General features: G+C 47.5%; 1 pseudogene; it reads right to left on the bottom strand.

Moving 5' to 3' along the window:
- Positions 1–234: 234 nt before the first annotated feature.
- Positions 235–3,921, bottom strand: LOC125537874 (desmethyl-deoxy-podophyllotoxin synthase pseudogene; annotated as a pseudogene).
- Between the last annotated feature and the right edge of the window lie 6,866 nt (positions 3,922–10,787).

Below are 10,787 nucleotides of genomic sequence, written 5' to 3'. Positions count from 1 at the left end.
GGGGGTCTGGCGAGGTGGAGGCACCGAAGGCCATCGCGAGCGGCTGCGAGGCAAGGAACGGTGAGGCAGTCACGAGGGCCGGCGCCGCGGCGGCGGGAGGAACCGAGGTCGGCGCCGAGGCGGCGGGAGGAACCGAGGTCGGCGCGGCGGCGGCGGTGGCAGAAGACATCGTAACCCAATCTGATATCATGTAAGACATATGATTTGAGGACTGCACGACACCCCTAACCTAGAGTGTGGCTATCTCATTATATAGAAGTACCCAAGGAATACAATACAACGTTACATTACATGTATACAGAGGCCACGTGTATATACAGTCTAACACTCCGTCATGTCGAGCTCCTCGGCCTCCGCCCCGCCGGGCAGCTCCCGGTCGAAATGGTACAGCAGCCCCGCGAGCGCGAGCTCCACGTTGGCCAAGCCGAAAGACATCCCAGGGCACATCCTTCGGCCCGCCCCGAACGGCGTGTACTCCATGTCCGCCCCCTTGAAGTCGACCTCGCCACGCTCGAACCTCTCCGGTATGAACTCCTCGGCGGCGTCCCAGTGGGCAGGGTCCCTGCTGATTGCCCAGGCGTTGACGAGCACCATGGTCCCCTTGGGCACGTCGAAGCCCAGGACCCGGCAGTCGTTCATGCACTCGCGCGGCAGCAGCAGCGGGGCCGGAGGGTGCAGCCGGAGCACCTCCTTGATCACCAGGCGCATGTAGTTCAGGCCGCCGAGGGAGTCCTCTATTACCTTGGGTTGTCCAGCGAGGGCTCGCCGGACCTCGTCTTGCGCCTTCCCCATCACTCTGGGGTTCTTCACGAGCTCGGCCATGGTCCATTCCAGGGTCGTTGCCGACGTGTCGCTCCCCCCGGCGAACAAGTCCTGTACGATTTCGGCACGATACATTACATGCATGAACGGCTTTTTTCCATGGACTGATGGAAGTAGATGTGTGGATTCCATGAGTGAGGTGCTTCATTACGTACCCCGACGGCCGACTTGATGTTGTCAATGGACATGGGGAACTGCAGGTGGCCCTCCCGCTGGATCCTCAGGAGCACGTCGAGCAAGCCCTCCTTGTCGTCGTCGGCCGCTCTGTTCTCCTGGTGCTCGCGGACGGCGGCGTCCATGAACGCGTCCCGTTCTTCTCGGTACCGCTTCATCTGGCCCGGCACCCGGCTGATGAGCATCGCGAGGCGGGACGACGGGTAGAGGTCCGGCAAGCTCATCCCGGCGAACAGCTTGATCCCGCGCTGTAGAATCATCTTGAACCTGTTCCCGATGATGGCGCGCACCGATGAGTCGGCGGCGTACGCCGACAGCCGCTTGCTGAGGTTCACCGAGGCAGACGCCGTTGCCGCTGCTGCCACCGCCAGGAGCAGGCGGCCGGCCTCCTCCTCTCGCACGGTCCGGAAGGACTGGACGCGCCGGGCGCTGAACAGCTCGACAGTGCAGATCTTGCGGATCTGCCGCAACTTGTCGCCGTACGGCGCGAAGGCGATCCCCTCTGTTCCTTCGGGGATAGACAGGCGGAGCATGCGGCTGATGGCGCGTGTGGCGAAGTCCACATCGCGCGCCACCATGACCTCGCGCGCGGCGTCCGCGGAGGAGGCGATAACTTGCCTATCTATAATCTTCTCGCCCCCCCCTACCTAATAATCCACTAATAATGCTCCACGTTGCTATTTACGTAAAGCACGTAACAAGTGTTACGTAGGTCTAACATTGTCCGTGCGTGCTGCATGCTCACATGAGTGTATTTGAAGTTGAGTCAATTACATTCATGGTGCTACAACTTGACGTAAATGATCATTTTGATGCTAAAAGTCGTGGTGCACATTGAAGTGGTGCGAAAAGTTGACATTGACGTGCAAATACGGTGCTTATCTCATTTGTATACGGAGTCGGTGCTGACCAGGCGCATGGGGCCCGCTGTCAGCCACTCGACCAGAGAGAAGGGACGTGTGGCCAGATTTTTTTCAAAAGCACCCTCGAAATATTTTTTCACAAAAAAATCCCTGTTGAGGCCAGATTTTTTTCAAAAGCACCCTCGAAATATTTTTTCCCAAAAAAATCCCTGTTGACGTGGGAAGATTTTGTCACCTCTATGAGAAGTGGGTCCCGCATGTCACCTGAGACCGAAAACAAAATGCCGGGATCGAACCCACAACAATGTCCTCAAACAAGCTGGCAAACCACCGCACCGATTAAATCTTCTACGGGCAATACGGGTAAACTATTATATGTATTTTAATCGCAGCGCAGGCGGAGGTTAAATGGGCTGTACATCTTGCGGCTTATTTTGCACCTGTTAGTTTCTTTTATTTTTCAGCAGAAAGTATCTAAATTATAAGTTCTTAAAAAATCTAAATTATATTCTCGGTAATAAAAATAAAGAATGAATATTTGTGTTTATAAATATTGTACTACCTCTGTTCACTTTTATAAGACGTTTTAGACATTCAGACACTGTTGAAAACAGCACAAAGCAAGCTGTCTGAAACGTCTTATAAAATCAAACAAAGGGAGTACATGCAAACAGAATAAATTATTTTATAAAACTGTTCACATATTATTTAAATAATATTTATGAATTATAACAGTGTTTGCAAACTATAGAACTAAAAAAATTACAATTAAGAAAATTAGTTTAGGTATACAACATTTCAATAATCATATGCATGTTTGTATAGTTCAATGTTTTTATAATAAAAAATAATCATAATTTATAATTTAAGCTGCTCATATGAATATTCATTTTCTATAATTTGAATATAAGCCGTGACTGTATAATATTTATGTATTCGTTAAATATTTTAATTTTATTAAATGTCAGTATTAACTAATTTTTTTTATATCATGCAAGGATGTATATTTAAATGTTATTATTCACTAATAATATTTTCCATGTATAATATTTGTATCACACAAATATTTGAACATATTTTTTATCAATTATGTTTTACAAATAAATTTTAAAAAGGAACAGGTGTAGAATGGGCCGCACTATCTGCAGCCAATAAAAGCTCCGCATGCTGCCAGGTTAGTACAGATAGCTTTCTTATCCAAATTTGACATGAGACTTTGTTGCCGTGTTGGTTAGCAGTACTGACGACTATTTGTCGGGTATGGGCTCGAGTCCAGGTGGCCTCACTTTTGATATAATTTTCACTCTTCTCTGACAGGTGGGACCCACTCCTAATATAGGGAAAAAGGTCCACTCTTCCATGTCAACAGGGGTTTTTTGTGAAAATATATATTTCGAGGGTGTTTTCCAAAAAAATCAGGCCACGCACCCCTTCTCTCTGGTGCAGTGGCTGACAGCGGGCCCCACGCGCCTAGTCAGCACCTACTCCGTATATAAACGAGATAAGCACCGTATTTGCATGTTAATGCCAATATACACCACAACTTCTAGTATCAAAGTGATCATTTACGTCAAGTTGTAGCACTATCAGTGTAATTGACTCTTTGAAGTTTTATAGATCTGCGTATGTCTTCCGTGATCCGTATGCGTGAAAGCTTAAGCGCAACTCCAACGGGTCGACCTAAACGGACAGTGATTTTTTTCGCTTTTTATCCGTTTGGGTTGGGTAAGCGGACACGAACGTTCGTTTCATGTTTGGGTCGGCGTGTGCGTCCAACGCTGGCCCGACCCATTTTTTAAAGGCATGCAAAAAATAAAACATGCAATAATTATACATTAAAGCCAACCACGAAGGTTGACGAGAGTCCATGCGTCCAATTAACATTAATAAAAACAAAAAAACTACGAGGCGGCGTGTTATCCTAGACGTCGTCGTCGTCCTCGGGGTCCGTGAGGTCGATGAGCGTCGACACAGGGCCGGCCCAGGAGAAGGCCGAGTTCCAGAGGGCGTTCATGTCGGGCGCGGGTTGTGCCGGCGCCGGCGCGGGTTGTGCGGCCGCCATTGCCGCCGCGGCCTGGCGCGCCTCCTCCTCGGCGTCGCACTACTCGGCCTCGGCGTAGCGCTCAAACATCTCGAGGTACTCGCCGTCGCGGCGCTCCTCGGCCAGCCGGATGTGGCGCCAGTGCTTGAGGTAAGCCGCCTCCTGCGTCGGCGTCGCCCCCACCTAGACCGGCGGTGCGATGACTCACTCGCGCACTACTCCCGTTCAGGAGTAACGCTCAATGGGCTCCGGCTCCGGCTGGGCTTTCACAGGGGCCGGCAGGATCACCGTCGGCAGGACGCAGTCGCCCGCCGCAGAGAGGGCCATGTCCTGGTCCTCCTCGCGGACGCCGCGTCGTCTCGTCTCCTCGTGCTCGAAGGTGAACCAACGCGCCCAGTTGGGCGAGTCCGAGGCATAGGCGGAGTCGCGGCGCTGCTCCGGCGTCAGGAGCGCCCGCCGGCATCGCACCTCCTCCGCGTGCGCCCTGGCCAGCCGCGAGGCCGCCGGCACCGGGATCCTCTCCGGATCTAGGTGCCAGTTGTGCGGCAGGGGGGCGTCGGGGTACGGGAGCGGCATGCGGTGCTGCCAGTGCCACTCCGCCTGGTGCACCGACACGTTGACGCACTGCCTCGGCAGGCGAGCTGGCGCCGGCGGAGGCGGGAGAAACTCGGGGGGGGGGGGGGGGGGGAGGGGGTTGCGGGCGACTTGCCCTTGGCCTTGCTGTTGCTGCCGACGCCGGAGAAGAGCCCCATTTGGCACGGCTAGGGAAAGCTATGGTTTGCCGGCGACGGGGGAGCGAGCGTGCCTAGATGGGGACGAGGGCTGGCTGGATGAGGACGGCATCGCCGCACGGTCGGATTAAAAAGAATGACCGCCGTCGTTGACGTGTGGGCCTGAGGTCATAAGTTAAGCTGACTAGCTAGGTGGCGGACGATTGGACGACCGCTAGATGAAGACGCGGCGGACACCCAGAAGGCGTGCGTGGCGCCTGTTTCGCATCCGCGCTGACGCATTTGGGGAACAAATTTGGGCTGAAAATGCGTCGGTACGGACGCGAAGCGGACTTCATTTGGATTTGAGTCACCGTGTTGGACCTTCTTTTTTATTCACATCGATTTAAATGGACGGCGGCGAATGAAATAGATCACTCCATTAGAGTTAGTTTAATGGTCTGTTTTTAGATAGGGTACAAATCAAAACGATTCGTGCAAACTGTTGATATTTTACTTTGGCAATGAAATACCTATTGCTGGCCTGCTGGGGATAGTCTTTGATCTTGTCGTTCCTCTTGGAATTTGAGCCGGGCCGGTGGACATATTTGATCTTTTGTGCTAGTAAACATAGAAAGAGTTGACAATGAAAGCAGCTAGAGAAATTACAAGTTTATGTGTCTGTCTGTACATAATGAAAATGTGTCGGAGGTGATGAGAGAAAAAAAGCTTGTGAACTCTTTATCTTACGACTATCTCTGCTACCTCTGTCATTTGATATGAAAATACTGTAAGAGTCTTCACCATGAGTAAACTCCAAGAAAGAAGCTTGGAGCATATATGGTGATTGTTTCTTGCAGATAATTTGCTAAAAAGCCATAGATGAAAGAGATGATGAGGACATGACTACTTTGAATATGACCAAAAATATTGCATACATGTATATTTATAAAGTGATTTTTAATGCAAACTATACAACAATTTATTTATGTCATTCAGGACAAAAACACTTCAAAGACTTTTGTGTCATGTCTAATTGTAGGTGTATGGGGCATTTGTACAATCCACATATGAAGAAAAGGGAAAAAGAGAAGTTTAGGTGATGTTCAAAAAGTCCTTTCACGTTACTTTTGGGCCAAGAGAAGATAGAGTCCAAGTCTCTCACGTTCTGGATTCAGATTCGGACTGCAGACATACCTGACTCAAAACGCCAACAACTTTTTCATACGGACTCCGAATTGTGTGATTCTTTTTTTGTTTGAAAGTAGATTTCGTGCTCTTTCAAGTACAATTGGATTCCCCTTCAAATTCGTCCGAAGCGTTGAGTTATGGATGAAACAATCTGACGTTGCAGCAGAATCCGAGTGAAACTACAAACCTAAAGGTGTTGTATCACCTACACTTGGGCCCATGAGCCTTGTACAACTTAGGGTTCGTTTTAGGCTGCCTTGGGACGTCCTCCCACCTCCTTAGCCGCCACCCCTTACTCCTATATAAGTAGATTCATCTAGTAGCTTTTTCCTTGGGATTTGTTTAGTTAAAAGTTAGCCAACGCAACTTCGTGTACTTCATTGTGTCTAACGACCAAACCAAGACCGCTTTCAGATCCTCACATTTATCAATACTACATCTATATTCGCAATATTCAGATTGCATTATCATATTCTTTCTTGTTCTTCGATTGCGTGCAGGAATAGACCTTCGTGGTCAGGCTGATCGTGCTTCCAGCATCGTCGGTAACCTCAGGAGATTGGTTTAGTGATTGCTAAGGCGCAACATCGTGCATGTTTGTAGTCGGATCGTCAAAGTCGTCTCCACCAAATCGATAGTTATCATCTCATCAAAAGATCGGGACGCCCCGCCTCTATCAAGATATTTAGGGGTTTGAGAGCCTAATATGATGATGATTGTTTTTTGCAAACAATTTGCTAAAGAGCCAAAGATAGAAAAGATTTAGGAATGATATTGAGGGGACATGCAAGAACAAGAGGCAGAAAAGGATCGTGATGAAAAGGAAGCGGAAATAATAAACGACCTTAGATAGCCAATGCATGGAAGATCATACACCTTTAAGCCACTTCACTGTCGGCGGTCTATACCAAAAGCACAGAGTGGTCAGATATGATTTGTAGAAATTGCTGATGAAAGACTGGAAGAGTTGTACAAAATTTTGGTTGCTCGTTATATATGGGTAGTAGGGTGGTAATTGCGATAGTGGGTGGGTAGATATGTGTTGCCATGTGTTGTATGCGAAATGTGTACATGTAATACTAAGTGTGCCATGAATTTTGGCAACAACGTGGCACACATGTAATTTTTTTTGTTTATCTTTAAAATGGAAAGTACCCTAATATGGGAAAGTGATTTCACAATTAAATTTGGGCAGAAATAGTAAACAACCTTAGACAGACAATGCATGGAAGATCATACACCTTTAAGCCACTTCACCATCGATGATTTGTACCAAAAGCATCGAGTTGTTAGATATGATTTTTAGTAATTGCCGATGAAAGACTGAAAGAGTTCTACATAATTTTGGTTGCTCGTTATATATGGGTAGTAGGGCAGTAATTGCGATAATGGGTGGGTAGATATGTGTTGCCACGTGTTGTATGTGAAATGTGTACATGTTGATGCGTTTTGTGTTAAAATAGATGGTGGTGGGAATACTAAATATGCCATGAATTTTGGCAACAACGTGGCACACTTGCAGTTTTGTTGATTTTGTTTTTATCTTTAAAATGGAAAGTACCTTCATAAGGGAAAGTGATTTCACAATTAAATTTGGGAATTGACTGGGCCAAGAATGCTATTTGCCTAGTAATGGGGGACTCATGTTATATCTATTCTTTGGGCCTAGCTACTGCATGCGCTAAATGTTTTTGCCGGCATCAGACATAATTTTTTTTAACAAAAAATAGTGTCCTAATCTTGTAAGGAAGTCTGGCAAGCTAAGTTCTTGTTAAATAAAATGGTCATGTTTTTTTCTCCATTCATAGGTGAATGTTTTTTTCTCACCCCTGAAAGATGCTTCTTAATCGAGTTAAGTGCATGGTCTATTTTTTATCAGCAATCATTCTTTTAATTTTCCTAAATAAAGTTATTCAATTAAATTAAGAGCGCGCAGTCTATTCTTTGGTAGGAAAAGACCATCGCTCATCCCCGCCCGCCACTCATAAGGAAGACAATCAATAATAAATCATGCTCCAACTTCTTAGTATAATGAGAGACTATATGTGCATGATTCGGGAATCACAAACCTTGTTGGGGAACGCAGTAATTTCAAAAAAAATTCCTACACACGCAAGATTATGGTGATGCATAGCAATGAGAGGGGAGAGTTTCGTCCACGTACCCTCGTAGACCGTAAGCGGAAGCATTATGAGAACACGGTTGATGTAGTCGTATGTCTTCACGATCCGACCGATCCAAGTGCCGAACGTATGACACCTTCGAGTTCAGCACATGTTCAGCTCGGTGACGTCCCACGAACTCCGATCCAGCAGAGCTTCGAGGGAGAGTTCCGTCAGCACGATGGCGTGATGACAGTGATGATGATGCTACCGACGCAGGGCTTCGCCTAAGCACCGCTACGATATGACCGAGGTGGATTATGGTGGAGGGGGCACCGCACACGGCTAAAAGATCAACTGATCAACTTGTGTGTCTTGGGGTGCCCCTGCCCCCATATATAAAGGAGCAAGGGGGAGGCCGGCCGGCCCTAGAAGGGTGCGCCAGGAGGAGTCCTACTCCCACCGGGAGTAGGATTCCCCCCCCCTTCCCTAGTTGGACTAGGAGAGAAGGAAGGGGGAGAGAGGAAGGAAGGAAAAGGGGGGCGCCGCCCCCCTCCTAGTCCAATTCGGACCAGAGGGAGAGGGGGCGCACAACCTGCCCTGGTCTCCTCTCTCTCTCTCCACTATGGCCTAATAAGGCCCATACATTTACCGGGGGGTTCTGGTAACCTCCCGGTACTCCGGTAAAATCCCGATTTCACCTGGAACTATTCTGATGTCTAAATATAGGCTTCCAATATATCGATCTTTATGTCTCAACCATTTAGAGACTCCTCGTCATGTCCGTGATCATATCCGGGACTCCGAACTACCTTCGATACATCAAAACACATAAACTCATATTACCGATCGTCACCAAACTTTAAGCGTGCGGACCCTACGGGTTCGAGAACTATGTAGACATGACCGAGACTCGTCTCTGGTCAATAACCAATAGAGGAACCTGGATGCTCATATTGGTTCCTACATATTCTACGAAGATCTTTATCGGTCAAACCGCATAACAACATACGTTGTTCCCTTTGTCATCGGTATGTTACTTGCCCGAGATTCGATCGTCGGTATCCTCATACATAGTTCAATCTCGTTACCGGCAAGTCTCTTTACTCGTTCCGTAATACATCATCCCGCAACTAACTCATTAGTCACAATGCTTGCAAGGCTTATAGTGATGTGTATTACCGAGAGGGCCCAGAGATACCTCTCCGACAATCGGAGTGACAAATCCTAATCTCGGTCTATGCCAACTCAACAAGTATCATCGGAGACACCTGTAGAGCACCTTTATAATCACCTAGTTATGTTGTGACGTTTGGTAGCTGATACGTCTCCAACGTATCTATAATTTTTTACTGTTCCATGCTATTATATTATCAACCTTGGATGTTTTATATGCATTTATATGCTATTTTATATGATTTTTGGGACTAACCTATTAACCTAGAGCCCAGTGCCAGTTTTTGTTTTTTCCTTGTTTTAGAGTATCGCGGAAAAGGGAAAATCAAATGGAGTCCAATTGACCTGAAACTTCACGGAACTTCTTTTTGGAACGGAAGCAATCCAGGAGACTTGGAGTAGACATTAGGGAAGCTTCGAGGTGGCCACGAGGCAGGGAGGCGCGCCCTACCCCCCTGGGCGCGCCCCCCATCCTCGTGGGTCCCTCGTGGCTCCCTTGGCCGACTTCTTTTGCCTATATATATATATATCCATATACCCTAAAAACTTCGGGGAGCAGAATAGATCGGGAGTTTCGCCGCTAGAAGCCTCCGTAGCCACCGAAAACCAATCTAGACCCGTTCCGGCACCCTGCCGGAGGGGGGAATCCCTCTCCGGTGGCCATCTTCATCATCCCGGCACTCTCCATGACGAGGAGGGAGTAGTTCACCCTCGGGGCTGAGGGTATGTACCAGTAGCTATGTGCTTGATCTCTCTCTCTCTCATGTTCTTGAGGTGGTACGATCTTGATGTATCGTGATCTTTGCTATTATAGTTGGATCTTATGATGTTTCTCCCCCTCTACTCTCTTGTGATGAATTGAGTTTTCCCTTTGAAGTTATCTTATCGGATTGAGTCTTTTAAGGATTTGAGAACACTTGATGTATGTCTTGCATGTGCTTATCTATGGTGACAATGGGATATCACGTGATCCACTTGATGTATGTTTTGGTGATCAACTTGCGAGTTCCATGACCTCGTGAACTTATGCATAGGGTTGGCACACGTTTTCGTCTTGACTCTCCGGTAGAAACTTTGGGGCACTCTTTGAAGTTCTTTGTGTTGGTTGAATAGATGAATCTGAGATTGTGTGATGCATATCTTATAATCATACCCACGGATACTTGAGGTGACATTGGAGTATCTAGGTGATATTAGGGTTTTGGTTGATTTGTATCTTAAGGTGTTATTCTAGTACGAACTCTATGATAGATCGAACGGAAAGAATAACTTCGTGTTATTTTACTACGGACTCTTGAATAGATTGATCAGAAAGGATAACTTTGAGGTGGTTTCGTATCGTACCATAATCTCTTCGTTTGTTCTCCGCTATTAGTGACTTTGGAGTGACTCTTTGTTGCATGTTGTGTTGGGGAACGTAGTAATTTCAAAAAAATTCCTACGCACACACAAGATCATGGTGATGCATAGCAACGAGAGGGGAGAGTGTTGTCTACGTACCCTCGTAGACCGGCAATGGAAGTGTTGACACAATGTAGAGGAAGTAGTCGTACGTCTTCCCGATCCGACCGATCCAAGCACCGAACTTACGGCACCTCCGAGTTCTAGCACACGTTCAGCTCGATGACGATCCCCGGACTCCGATCCAGCAAAGTGTCGGGGAAGAGTTCCGTCAGCACGATGGCGTGGTGACGATCTTTATGTTCAA

This window comes from Triticum urartu, chromosome 2A, assembly GCF_056163025.1.
Source record: "Triticum urartu cultivar PI428250 chromosome 2A, HENAU_Tu73, whole genome shotgun sequence".
Lineage (NCBI taxonomy): Eukaryota > Viridiplantae > Streptophyta > Magnoliopsida > Poales > Poaceae > Triticum > Triticum urartu.
The sequence above is the reverse complement of the archived record's forward strand: the minus strand, read 5'-3'. Positions and strand labels throughout refer to the sequence as shown.